The sequence below is a fragment of the Ochlerotatus camptorhynchus genome, unplaced genomic scaffold (assembly GCF_037179485.1).
Source record: "Ochlerotatus camptorhynchus isolate MF236.1 unplaced genomic scaffold, CSIRO-AGI_Acam_v1.1 ptg000274l, whole genome shotgun sequence".
NCBI lineage: Eukaryota > Metazoa > Arthropoda > Insecta > Diptera > Culicidae > Ochlerotatus > Ochlerotatus camptorhynchus.
Window position 1 is genome coordinate 5,690,176 of NW_027040763.1, and position 13,264 is coordinate 5,703,439.

Here is a 13,264-nt window from a genome sequence, read left to right on the forward strand (position 1 = left end):
GCGTGGTTATACTCAAATTAAAAGTATAAAATATTGACAGATCAAAAGAATGGCTTAGAAAAACGATGTAGTGGTTTTCAGTATTTCGTATTTTTTTTTAGTTTTGCTCCTTATCGCAAAATATAAGATTCATATTTTTTTTATTTTGTCATTAGGGTGACCATTTCCATGGTAGGGAGGTCCAACAAAAAAAGTTTGTTTTTCAAAAATGATTTTTTTTTTCCAAAAATACCATATCGTTTTGCTGAATTAACATTCGGTACAACTTTTACGATTATTTTTAGGATACCTAGGAAGGATTGAAATTAACTTATGGTTACTTGAACGACATGGAAGGGCGTCATTTTTGTGAATCTCTGTGTGTGTGTGTGTGTGTGTGTGTGTGTGTGTTTTTTTTTTTTTGCAATGAGGGCACACGGTCACGGTGACACGGTGTGTGGGCTTCTTACCGTACTAAAACCTCCTTGGCCTTGCCCTTTTCCCCCGGAACCACTTGTCGTATTACCTTGGAGGATGCTGTGCATTACGCACCTCACTTTACCTCAGCTAACTGGCGCTTCCACTTCGCTGATCGTCTCTCCAATTTGTGAGCCATTTAGCTCCCAGCGTTGCGTTTTACTCGGCTAACTCCCGGCGGTGCATTCAGCCTACTCCGACGGAGAGTTCTCGTGGCTTCGGCTTTCACTTCGCACTTGTGTGAGCACATTACTACTTTCTCACCATTTTCCCAACAGCGCTGACATGATCTGCGTTACTGCTCTGCTGACGGCATTGAAGGTGCCCTCCTCTCGACACATTTCTTCGAAGACATTCTCCACGCCAAGGCGAACATCTCCTCTCGCACAGCATCAAATCTAGGACATTGGAAGACCACGTGCTCTGGCGATTCTTCCACATTCCCACACTCCGGACAGAAGAGTGACGTTGTGTGTCCGAACCGATGCAGGTACGCAGGAACTGCGTCAAATGGAAGTTGACTTCTCCATGCTTCCTGTTCACCCAGGTCGAAAGAATCGGTATTAGTGTGTCCTGTGTGTCCATCTACCGTTCTACGCTGCATCCCACTCCTGCTGCCACTTAGCAATCGACACCGTTCTCACCATTTTTCGTACTCCTCTGGTTTCTCTCATCATATAGCATTCGTAGTCCTCCGCCAAGGTGATGCCGATTGGGATCATACCGGCCGGAACGTACTGCTCCATTTTCTTTGATTCTGCTTCATTTTCAGTGCTTCAATCCAGGCTGGACCTCCCTACCTTAGTATCGATGAAGACACACTAGCCAGAAGACGCCTCTTGCTGCTGCTTGGACCAGAATTGTTCGGCATGATCATGGCTATTGCGTTGATATTGATGACCTTCGCCGCCTTCTCGCAAGCATATTTGATGTGGCTGTTGAAGTTTAGCCGGTCGTCGATCATCACTCCCAGATACTTCAGCACGCGCTTCGAAACAATGGTGTGCTCTCCAACGGTGATTTCTGCCCGCTGCACTGCTTTACAGTTACTGACCAACATCACTTCTGTTTTGTGGTGAGCTATCTGCAGCTTTACTCCTTACATCCAGTTACCAATCGATCTATCGCCTCGGCCGCCAGCATTTCCACTTCTTTCAGGGTATCATCTGTTACCGTTAAGACGACATCGTCCGCAAAGCCAACGAACTCAACTCCTTTGGGCAGCTTGAGCGTCAGCACGCCATTGTACATTCCATTCCACAGAGTGGGACCTAGAATGGAGCCTTGTGGAACTCCCGCCTTGATCCTAAGCTATTTCTGCCCCGTGTCTGTCTCGTAGATCAGGGCCCGGTTCTGGAAGTAACTACTTAGAATCCTGAAGAGGTAGTCTGGAACCCTTATTCTATGGAGCGCCTTGGTGATGGCCTCCCTGCTGGCGCTATTGAATGCATTATTCACATCAATCGTACACACTTAGAAATAACTACTTTTACACGAGACGTAATCCATATGGGGCGTAAATCATAGAACGTAAACAAACATTTCATGTAAAATTAAGTGTTCTCAAACCGAAACATCAGCTAGTCGACGAAGAGAACGTTTGATTGAATTGATTTTCACGTTTCTTTCAACTGATTCTTATGTCAAAAGGCCCGCTTACGTGTGTCGGTCTCAGGGAACCGAAATTTACATGACTTTTTAGTAGTGTGTAATCACGGCGCAGTATCGGTCTCCTCTCCGCTTCTGTTTGGAAGCTTTCTCGGCTCTGTCAATCACTGTCCGAATTGCATCCACTGTCGATCTCCCTTTCCGGAATCCGAACTGCCTCTCCGACAACCCGTGTTCATTCTCCGTGCATTTCGTGAGCTTGTTCAGGATGAACAACTTTGCTGAAGAAGTCAAGTCTTCAAAACGCCATTTCAATGCATTAAAAAAAGTTATAGAAATAATACGTGCTCCACTAAAATGATGAAATCTCAAAAACACCAAAATATAACTCTCTCAAATTTTGATATTTTGTTTATCGATTATTGCTTATTTTTTTTCTGAAAATGTCAGGTTGCGATTTTTTGCGCTTTGGGAGATATTAAAGTGCGATTTTTTGCGCTTTGGGAGATATTAAAGCTTAAACTAGTATGTTTTTCACAAAAGTTATTTATTTAATGCATTTGCATAAGATAACAATATAACATTATATGGTTGTCAGCAAAAAAATCAAAACAAAAAGAAAAAAAAAACCATATTTTCGATATTTTTTTCTTTAACTCTATATAATTCAGAACCAGTAGGCTGTGGAAATGTTATGTCTTCAAAAGAGTTGTTTATTTTGTCAAGGCAAACAACTTTGCCCAAGACATCAAGTCTTTAAAACGTCAGTGAAAGAAGTTAGATTGTGGCACCATCTTTGCGGAAGAGTTTTGAACTAATTGTTTATGTCAATAGATGGTCCTTATTATGATGAGAAACTTTACCCAAGACACCAAGTCGCGGAAATGCTTCGTTTGAGAGTTATTAATTTTGCTCCGCTAGATTGCATTTCTGGCCCAGTGTTCCTATGGAAGAAATCTCTGTACTATTAATAGCTCTGAACTATATGAATCAGTGTTGGGAAAATATCACAAAATCAAATCTCACCAATGCCCAAGATCCCGCTTGATTTTCGTAGACAAAAATCAACAAGCAAACAACTGCGGTTGATTTTGCAAGCTGTGATATAGGAATGGGCGATGTCGATGCGATTTTTACAGAATCGATTTTTTTGCCTCGAAAAATCGATTTTTTTGATCCGATCTTTTTCTGTTCGATGTTTGACAGAATCGATTTTTCAAAGTTGATATCGATTTTTTACTCATTTAAACTTTTTTATAAAGCCTTTAAAAAAACAAAACGCCTAAATTACCAAAGGAGAAAATAAAATCGCCGAACTCTTTTTTATGTTGTTGTTGATTATGTTGAATCAAATGTTACACTAGTTTACAAAACAACATAAAAAGTGTGAACTTTAGTGGTTGACCAACGTTTCTAATGCAAAATCCTACGCTGAATTCAATGCCGTGGTCAGAAAAAATTAAAGTAGAGCCATTTTTGAGATATTCAAAAATTTTGATTTATTGAATTTTGGACAAAAGTACGATTACTAAAATGTCAATATCTTTGGAACTAGTGCACCAATTTTAAATCTTTTTTTATGAAAATGAAGCTAAATTAATTTGTTCACTAGGATATTATGTCTTGATTAAAAATTTAATTTTGAAATCATTTAAAAATTTACAGCATTTTTTTTTATTTTTCCTGCGAATTTTCCATAAAAATCTTGTTTTAATCAACATTTTTAATGGGATAAAAAGATTCAAAAAATCTTTCCATAATTTATTCTTAAAGTCCATAAAAAACTGGAGAAAATGAGTCTTTAATGGATAAAATCGGTTGGAAATTGTCGAAGTTATGAATTTTTTTGTAAAATCATGGAAATTGAATGTTCCAAGATTGGCCGTTGTCCCGCTCCTAGGTTCATGCACCACTTCCAGTAAGCCTTTCTGCGGACGTGTACGCATACGGTGCATTTCACTAACACTACCAGCTGTCACGCAAAATTAAATGGGATATTTTCAACAATATAATTTACGCTAGTGTTTGTGAGACCGCTCGGCGAGAACCTAACGCAACCAACTCAATTTGACAGCTTTCTTTCTTTAACATTGCTTAACGATGTATACGACAAAACGTGAATTCAAGTGTAAAAATGATCCTCAAAAGTTTTGTTACGCGTGTGGCAACTATATATTTCAAATTTCACTGCTTCGTTGCAAACTGCATACAGGCTTTATTTTAGTAAGTGGATTCCAAAAGTATTATGTAGTTCGTGCAAAACGTGCTTGGCTAGGTGGATGTCAGGCGCAAGGTAAATTGATTTTTTGAATAACTTTCATATAAACAATTTATGTACAGCATGGTAGTGCTTTGTTCTTTCCTGATCGACATTATCTTACTTCATCTATTTTTGATAAGTGTTAATGTCTTACTTACTAACTCACTTATTTGTTATCTGTCAGTCGCTATTTGTCCTTTGACATGCCCACCATATGGCGTCGACCGTTTTGTCATGCAACGGATTGTTATTTCTGCTTGACAAAAGTTAAGCAACAAGGACGTCACAAAACAGTTGAGTAGCCACAAGTGGCTTCTATGACAAAACCTGTTCCACATTTAAGTTCGGTCCCGTATCCTGTTTATCCAAAGCGGAAACGAGAGCCCTCTGTTGAATCGACCGTTACAAAAAGTGAGGAGGAATTCAAGGAGGAATGCGAGGAAGACTTCGAGGTGGAATTGGAAAGAAACCCAAAACTGTTTACACAATCCGAATTTAATGATTTGGTGCGAGATCTCGACTTATCGAAGGAGAAATCCGAATTGCTGGCATCACGCTTGAAAGAACACAACATGCTGAGCAAGGAGGTCAAAATGTCTTGTCACAGGAATCGTCACAAGAAATTTGACAAATATTATTCTACAAAGGACAAGGCATGTTTTTGCCATGACGTAAACGGCTTGTTTGAAGAGTTTGGTGAGCCATATGATCCAGTTGAATGGCGTTTATTCATCGATAGCAGCAAGTTGAGCTTGAAAGCCGTTTTACTGCATCAAGGGAATGAGAAACCTTCTATTCCATTAGCTCATGCCGTTAATATGAAGGAAACGTATGAATCAATGGCTCTATTGCTCAATTTGATAAATTACAATCAACACAATTGGAAAATTTGTTCTGATCTTAAAGTGGTTGCCATGTTGACTGGATTGCAACAGGGATACACAAAATATATGTGTTTTTTGTGTAAATGGGACAGTCGAGCTCGTAAGGAACACTACGTCCGAAAAGATTGGCCAAAACGGGATAATTTCACAATTGGTAAAGACAACGTTAAAAATGATCCTCTTGTGGTAAAAGAACGCATAATACTTCCACCACTACATATCAAACTTGGGCTATTCAAAAATTTCGTCAAAGCGTTGCAAAAAGAAGGGCCGGCATTCCAGTACTTGAAATCAGTATTTCCAAATTTATCTGACGCAAAGATAAAGGAAGGTGTATTTGTTGGCCCACAGATCAAAAAACTGCTCAATGATTCCGCATTCAATACAGTTTTGACATCAGATGAGGAAGAAGCGTGGAAATCGTTCCAGCGTGTTGTCACAACATTTTTAGGAAATTTCAGAAGCCCCGATTATGAGGAAGCCGTCGATGAATTGCTCAAAAATTATGAGAAAATAGGTATAAATCAAAAATATTGTGTTTGTTACACATAATTAATTTCAAATCCTTTTATTTCACTGAACACAGGTGTAAATATGTCTTTGGAGATACATTTCCTACATTCTCACATGGATTTTTTGCCGGAAAATCTTGGTGACGAGAGTGATGAGCACGGCGAACGTTTTCACCAACAAATGAAGATGATGGAACGTCGTTACCAAGGGTTTTGGGATGAAGCAATGATGGGTGACTATTGTTGGTTTCTGATTCGAGAAACAAGTTCAAAACATCGAAGACAAAGTCATTAGATTCTCAATCATTTTTAATAAAACCTAAATAAATTTCTTTTGTATCAACTCGGTTTTAAATCCTGATATGCCTTAATCAAATTGATATGTAGAGAAAAGAATCTCCCATGAAAACTTTACATGCGATTTGGATGCTTACAACGACACCTAGAAAAGGAACTCTAAAGCTGTTGTATTTCAGCAACATTTTTAAGTGTTTTACAAAAATGCTCATAACTTCGACAATTTCCAACCGATTTCATCCATTAAAGGCTCATTTTCTCCGGTTTTGAATGGACTTTAAGAATAAATTATGGAATGATTTTTTGAATATTTTTATCCCATTAAAAATGTTGATTAAAACAAGATTTTTATGGAAAATTCACAGGAAAAATAAAAAAAAATGCTGTAAATTTTTAAATGACTTCAAAATTAAATTTTTAATTAAGACATAATATTCAAGTGAACGATAGCAAATTTATTTAGCTGCATTTTCATATAAAAAAAGATTTCAAATTGGTGCACTAGTTCCAAAGATATTGACATTTTAGTAATCGTCCTTTTGTCCAAAATTCAAAAAATCAAAATTTTTGTATATCTCAAAAATGGCTCTACTTTAATTTTTTCTGACCACGGCATTGAATTCAGCGTAGGATTTTGCATTGGAAATGATCATCACCTTACCGAGTTCAAAAATGCTGTAAACTAGTGTTATCATTGAATTCTTGAAAAAAAGATAAACAAAATGGTATTTCACTATCCCAAAAATATGTTTTTATTGAAAATCAAGCGATTTTAATTTCATCGTCCTCAAATTTTGCTAAACACCCTTTCAATCTTGGGCTTTATTTATTTGTTACTTTTTATGTTGTGTGTACTTTGGACCCATTCTTTCTAATTCATCCAGCTGATTTTGTTTGCAAAAAAAAACACGCACTCCTTGATGCAAAAAAACATTGGAAAGGTGAGTTAAAACTACCTACACACTAAGATTATTTAACAGATTTCTGTAAAATTTTACCGAAATCTCAACAGCTGAACGTTCGGTAAACAATTTTACAGTTTTCCTGTAATTATTTACAGATAATTGTGAAACATTACAGGAAATCTGCGAAACTGTTTACCGAACGTTCAGCTGTTGAGATTTCGGTAAAATTTTACAGATTTCTTTAAAAATTTCTAAGTGTGTACAGAAGATTTTGAAAGCTCACTTAGAAAAAATCATGTAAATTTAGGTGCTCTGAGCCTGACATATACGAGCGTCAATTTTGACATAAAATTGTGTCATAATAGACGTGAAATTCAACTCAACAAAACGTATTTTTCGTCGAGTAACGAACTTTTCTGTCTCGGAGCATTTAATTTTACGTTACATGTTTGTTTACGTCTCATCTTTTACGTCAAAGATGGATTCCGTCACATGTAAAATTAGGTATTTCTAACTGTGAAGCTAAATATTCGCAATATTTCTTAATAATTCGGTTTCAATATTTAAATCGAGGGGGACGACTCTATCTACGATGTAGGAAATATTGTGATTTACTGTGGCTAGCTGTGCGTAAGCTGAGTAGATAGAAAGAAGATTTATCACAATTTGGGAGATTTCCTGCAAAAAGATGATGCGCGATGCAAGTAGATGCGAGAAATGAAAGAAGATTTTTAGAAGATTGATTTTTCGAGCATCTAGAATTGAGATTTAGATGTGTCGCCCCCCACGATTTAAATAGAGTGCAATTGCTTTTGTGAATTGGTTTTATACAAATAAATGCTCACACACATACACTAAAACAACAGGAAGAGGAATATTTCGTCTAATAGAAGATTATAAAGCATAATTCAAATATTAAAAAAAAAATCGATTTTACTCGAATCGATTTTTGTTCTTTCGATATTTTAGAGGATCGATTTTATAGTCAGTTTTAGAATCGATTCGACAACATCGATTTTTTGTTTCAAAACGCCCATTCCTACTGTGATATTGCAGCTCGGAATATCAAGCTAACAAAACTCACCAGCTGCAAATCTCAGCAAACTGTGTTGAGATTGAGTTTAATGAGTTTTGCTATACACCCGAACGCAACCGAAACTTCCATAACGGCTGACAGCAGTCCCTTCTTGTCTGCAGTCGGTAAAGAGTAAACAGAGATAGCAAACTATACTTTCTCTTTCTAAGAAAACGATGTGCAACGGAATCATTTTTGCGTCGAGTCAACTCTCAGCTTGATTTTTGTACGTTGTGAATAGTCTCGCTCCAGTCCGCGCCGCCGGGATGTTCTGAGGCATAACATATCTGATCACGTCTTCCTTTGCAAGGGAAGTAAAGCCGTTGGTCCCCGGTTCATGAGTTGATGTATCGATAGGTAGGGTCCAGGTGTGGGAGTTGCCTTCCTGGCGTCGGTAGCATTGGTGCTCAGCACGGAAAACAAGATCGACGGAAAACAAATCAAGGTAAAAAAAATAGTCTCGCAATATCAAAGGAGCTTGTAAAATCAATATCAAGCATGATATTTTGTTCCAATATCACGCGTGATATTGAGAGCGTATGAGAGCGGAAAAATATCATTTGATTGAATCCTGATGAATGTGGGCGTCTTAGTTGAATACCTTTATAATGATAGAGAGAAGGATTAGTAATTTTCATTTAATTCCACTACCTTATTTGCTTATCCTTGACAGATACGCGTATTTCGTCAACAATGTGCAGACTTCTTCAGTGTATTGTACTAATACTCGACTATTCAAGTATCGAGTATTAGTACAAGACACTGAAGCAGTCTGCACATTGTAGACGAAATACGCGTTTCTGTCAAGGATAAGCAAATAAGGTAGTGGAATTAAATGGAAATTACTAATCCTTCTCTCTCTCATTATCATTTGATTGATGATTTTGCCAACAATGATCTGAATCTTGGTTATCTGAAAATTGATATGGATTTTACCGTAAGCATTCTATAATAAACATTATTGAAACTGTCCCAAAAGAGCAATCCATCCCTGGGTAGAACTTCAAGATCATAGCTCCAGGATGGTTTGGAGACCATTAAATATTTTAATGGTACCATTGAATGACGTGCATGTTGTCAAAAGGCTCTTCTGAACTTCATGGAATCATAAGGATTTTCAGGACATTGTTCAATGCTTCATTGAGTCTGTAGAACTTCAAGATCTTAGCTCCAGAATAGTTTTGAGAGCCATTCCATGATGTGCGTGTTGTCAAGAGGCTCTTTTGAGCTTCAAGGACTTTCAGTAAATTGTTCACGGCTTTCAGAGTGAGGGGGGGGGGAAGCTTTACTTATTGTTGATTGCACGAATTTTTAGACTTCTGCGAGAAGATTTCAGTGACAGTTATGCTTGCGCACTCACTAATACTACTTAATCCTTATGTCAGACAGTGTTATGCAAACATTTTATTTGTATTTATCTCGTTCTCAAAGATTTATCTGACAGTTACAAGCAAATGTATGTTTCTTGCAACTATTTATTGAATTTTACACTATTTATTAATTGTTCCCTTTTATCACCAGGATGGCAGATATCCTTCAGGAAATTACCAAGCGCCGTGCATCGGATAATACCGTTTACCATGCTTTATACGGTTATTTCTTCCTGGGACTTTCGAAAGCCAAACTGGCGTCAATTTACCGGAAACATAAATCAACAATCGCTAACTGGATTTCTAATTACCAGCAAAACGGATGTTTTTCCAGAAAGGAGTAAGCTAGAGATGCAAAAAAATTCTGAGCGGATAAACGGCAATGGCTTGTGCAGCTGTTTAAAATAAGATCCAACACTGTACCTCGATGAAGCCAAAGAAGAATTTGAAAGAACTTTCTCCATGCTTATATCGACATCCTCTATCTGCCGCATCCTCCATAATGAAGGACTCTCATGGAAAGCTCTTGAACGTAGAGCTGTTCAGATCCGCAGAGAAGATATCTTGCGATTTTGTGAGGAGCTGCAAAGCATTCAATGGGATTATCACAACTTGATTTTTCTTGACGAGGTTAGTTTCGATAATCGAGGAATGTTGAGGACCCGAGGCTATGGAGTACGAGGGGAACGGCTGATCTGTCGAGGAGAATTTGTCCGGAAACCAAGAGTGTCTCTTTTGTGTTTCATTGGACAGGATGGGTTGAAAGAGGTGTACAGTACGGAAGGAACGTTTAACCGGAGTAAGTTTTTTGAATGCTGTCAAAAATTCATCAGGAATTCAACGGATGTAGAAATGTATCCCGGACACTCTTCCGTTTGGATTCTTGACGGCGCGCGTGACCCCATGATCATCTACTACCTGCGATCCTTGGGTATAATCCCCATTTTCTTGCCGGCTTATTGTCCGTTCTATAACCCTATAGAGATTGTTTTTGGACTTGTTAAACAGCACCTGAAAAGAACCTACGGAGAGTGTTCTCGTCGTGATATGAATTTGGTTGTAGCGGAAATCATGAAAGAGTTCTCTAGATATCCACTGGGAAACTTGTACCGAAAATGTGGCTATATCCGAGGTGGTCGATTCGACCCTACTATTGAGCTTGAAAATGACTTAATCATGCTTGGGTTTGAAGAAAACTCAGAGAAGCGACGTGATACAATATTCAGTTAGATCTCAATTGAGTGCATTCTAATAAACAAACGCATAGAAGCTTAATATAATTTTGTTTTATTCATTAAAAAACGATTATACCATCCCATCGCATTGCAAAACACAACCAACAAGTTAAAACGATCAATGAAATCAATAATGATCCACGTCTTCTTGCTCACGAACTCGAGCTGCTAGTTGATCAGAAAAGCTTGTCTCCTCAGTTCGAACCGTTTCCTCTGCTGCAGAAATAAATGATTCACCCATAGTATCACGTATCTCCAATGCTTCGATCGATCGATTTAGTTGCTCCATTTTAGTCGTCAAAGTTTGAACGATTCCCTCCAATTCACAGAACGTTTTGCGGATGACGACAGCTTCATCGTGGTAACCTGCATTCACGCTATGAGCCATGGCAAAACTCCGTTTTATCGATCGGATTGCGGGTTGTTCTCTGGTAGAAAATAGTTTAATTAAGTGTGCTGGAGGTGCCTCGTCGATCAAACTATCTCGTTGACAAGGATCAGCAGCAAAAATCGAATTGGCCCACATCATCCAAGCAATGTCTTGAGCTTGCCAGCAGCTTCCATGCTTATCACGCAGTTTTTTTGCAAGATCATCAACCATTCTGTTCGATGCAGCACCAGCCCTGTCCTTAGATTCTGGTTCCAGTAGTGAATCTTTAACCGTTTTGAAGACAGCTCTGTTGCTTACGGAAAGTGAATAAACGTGCAGAAGGAGGTGAATGTCCTTCTTCTTCCAGTGATTCAAAATGTTAGCTGTTACCTTGTCAACGGGATAGTATCTGTGGTTAGCCTTATCGTTGAACAAAGCAAATCGTGTGAAATCCATTTCCTGGGGGTTTTCCTCACCCTACACAGGTACAGCTTCGCCGCTTTCATTGCACCTGAATATCACTTCCCGCTTCAGAAATCGCTGGGACATCAACCAGCACTGGTGAAGAAATTCACTAGGCGTGTTTCCTGCAACGCCCCACTTGCCAATTTCCCGTCCAGATGAATGTCCCTTAAAATCCCGAACAGCAACAAGCAGCCAGCAACCGTACAGCCCTTCTGGAAGTTTCTCTTGTGAAAACGTACCACCAGCAACTTCTTCACCGACGAACGATGAATCACCCGATTTCTCCAGATCCAGCTCGTAGTCCATTTGCTGAGCACCTCCGATCGGATCTTCGGTTTGATCACTGAAATCGCAGTCCATACCCTAATAAAAAATAACCATAAACGAACGATAACCCAAATCATTGAACTATTCCACAAATGGTTTGGATGATACCCAGAACACGTCGTTAAGCAAATTAACCATACAATTTTTATTAGGGTATTTCCATCCAGATAATTTAAAAACTCCACGTTCAAGTACGAACAACCGCTTTCGTCACTTCCCCGGTGGTGATTATTTCCTGGTTCGGATCCCATTTCAGAATCGATTTCTGTTGAAAAAACACAAATAAAATTAATTCGAGTACGGAAACCAAATGCGATCATTTACCAACCAGAGTAGATTCCACATTAATTAATTTCCTCGATCGAAAATTCACAATTCAAAACAGCAGCAGCAAACCATCAAAACCAAAACAAAACAAAATAAAATTTCTCACGATCTGTCAAATCACAAGCCAACTAGGCTATCCAAGACAAGGAGAGGAGGTCTGGCAATGTGCAGCTTGTTGTTTTTTCCTTCGCTCGCATTCGAATGGAACAGTGAGTTTGACGTCACACTTGTTGTTAAATGGTAACAGTAGGGGAATGAAAGAGACTATAAAATTAGCATTGCCCGATCTTTCTCTTTGACATAGCTAGGCTACGTTTGTGTGAGTAAGAGATAGGTGTACGCTGGGTGTGCGAAAATATTCACTGTGCAGAAATTTTCTGGCCAGGTCAAGTAGCACTAATTGGTGCAGCTCTGATTATTTCCCACTAATTCGCCGAAATCTCTATACAAAATTCAAATCATTGGTGTGACATGTATCAATCTTCACCACTTTTGGCACAGGATCATATTTTAGAGTTATGAATCTAATCTGGGGGGTGGCCAATCAGAAATTCATTATTATTTTTTCAAATGAAGCACCCTACCCAACTTCTTACTTTGTCTCTTATTTGGAATCCAAATAACGCAGATACGCAGAATGTAAAAATTAGTGAGTAAATTGAAGTTAATATGGCTGATCTAAATTCTGGTTTTATTTTGTGTCAAAAATTGCAAAATATTGAAGAGGTATAAAAAAAATCAGACCTATTGAAAATCGTCACTCGCTCTGCGCTTTATCTTAAAACTACACACATTATTTTTATTATTATTAATTTATTAATTTAATATAAAATGAGTTGTTTAAACATTTGTTTTCTGCTCTTGTTATTTATTTGAGGCGCCTCCCCTCCCATCGACCTATTTGAGGAAGTAAGTAATTAATATTTGCATGAGTCTCATGACAAACAAACAATGAACAAATTATAAATGGTTAAGAAAATGGAAAACAGCGACTAAAAAGAAAATGAAAAAAAAAATGGTTTAATCATGTAAAGCAAACTGCAAAAAATACTTTAAAAAATACGGAATTTCGAATCAACAGAAAATGTTAAAAAAATCTAAAGAATAAAACTTAGAAAACTTCAAAATAAACATGAATTGAATAATAATGTTTAAATAATAACAATAAAGAAT

General features: G+C 37.9%; 1 protein-coding gene and 1 pseudogene across 1 annotated transcript in view; both read right to left on the reverse strand.

Moving 5' to 3' along the window:
- The window catches only part of dcma (decima), a 141,950-nt gene that overhangs the window by 68,485 nt on the left and 60,201 nt on the right, over nucleotides 1-13,264 (reverse strand). The gene's annotated exons all lie outside the window — the stretch shown is intronic.
- Nucleotides 1,549-11,797, reverse strand: LOC135705793 (uncharacterized; annotated as a pseudogene).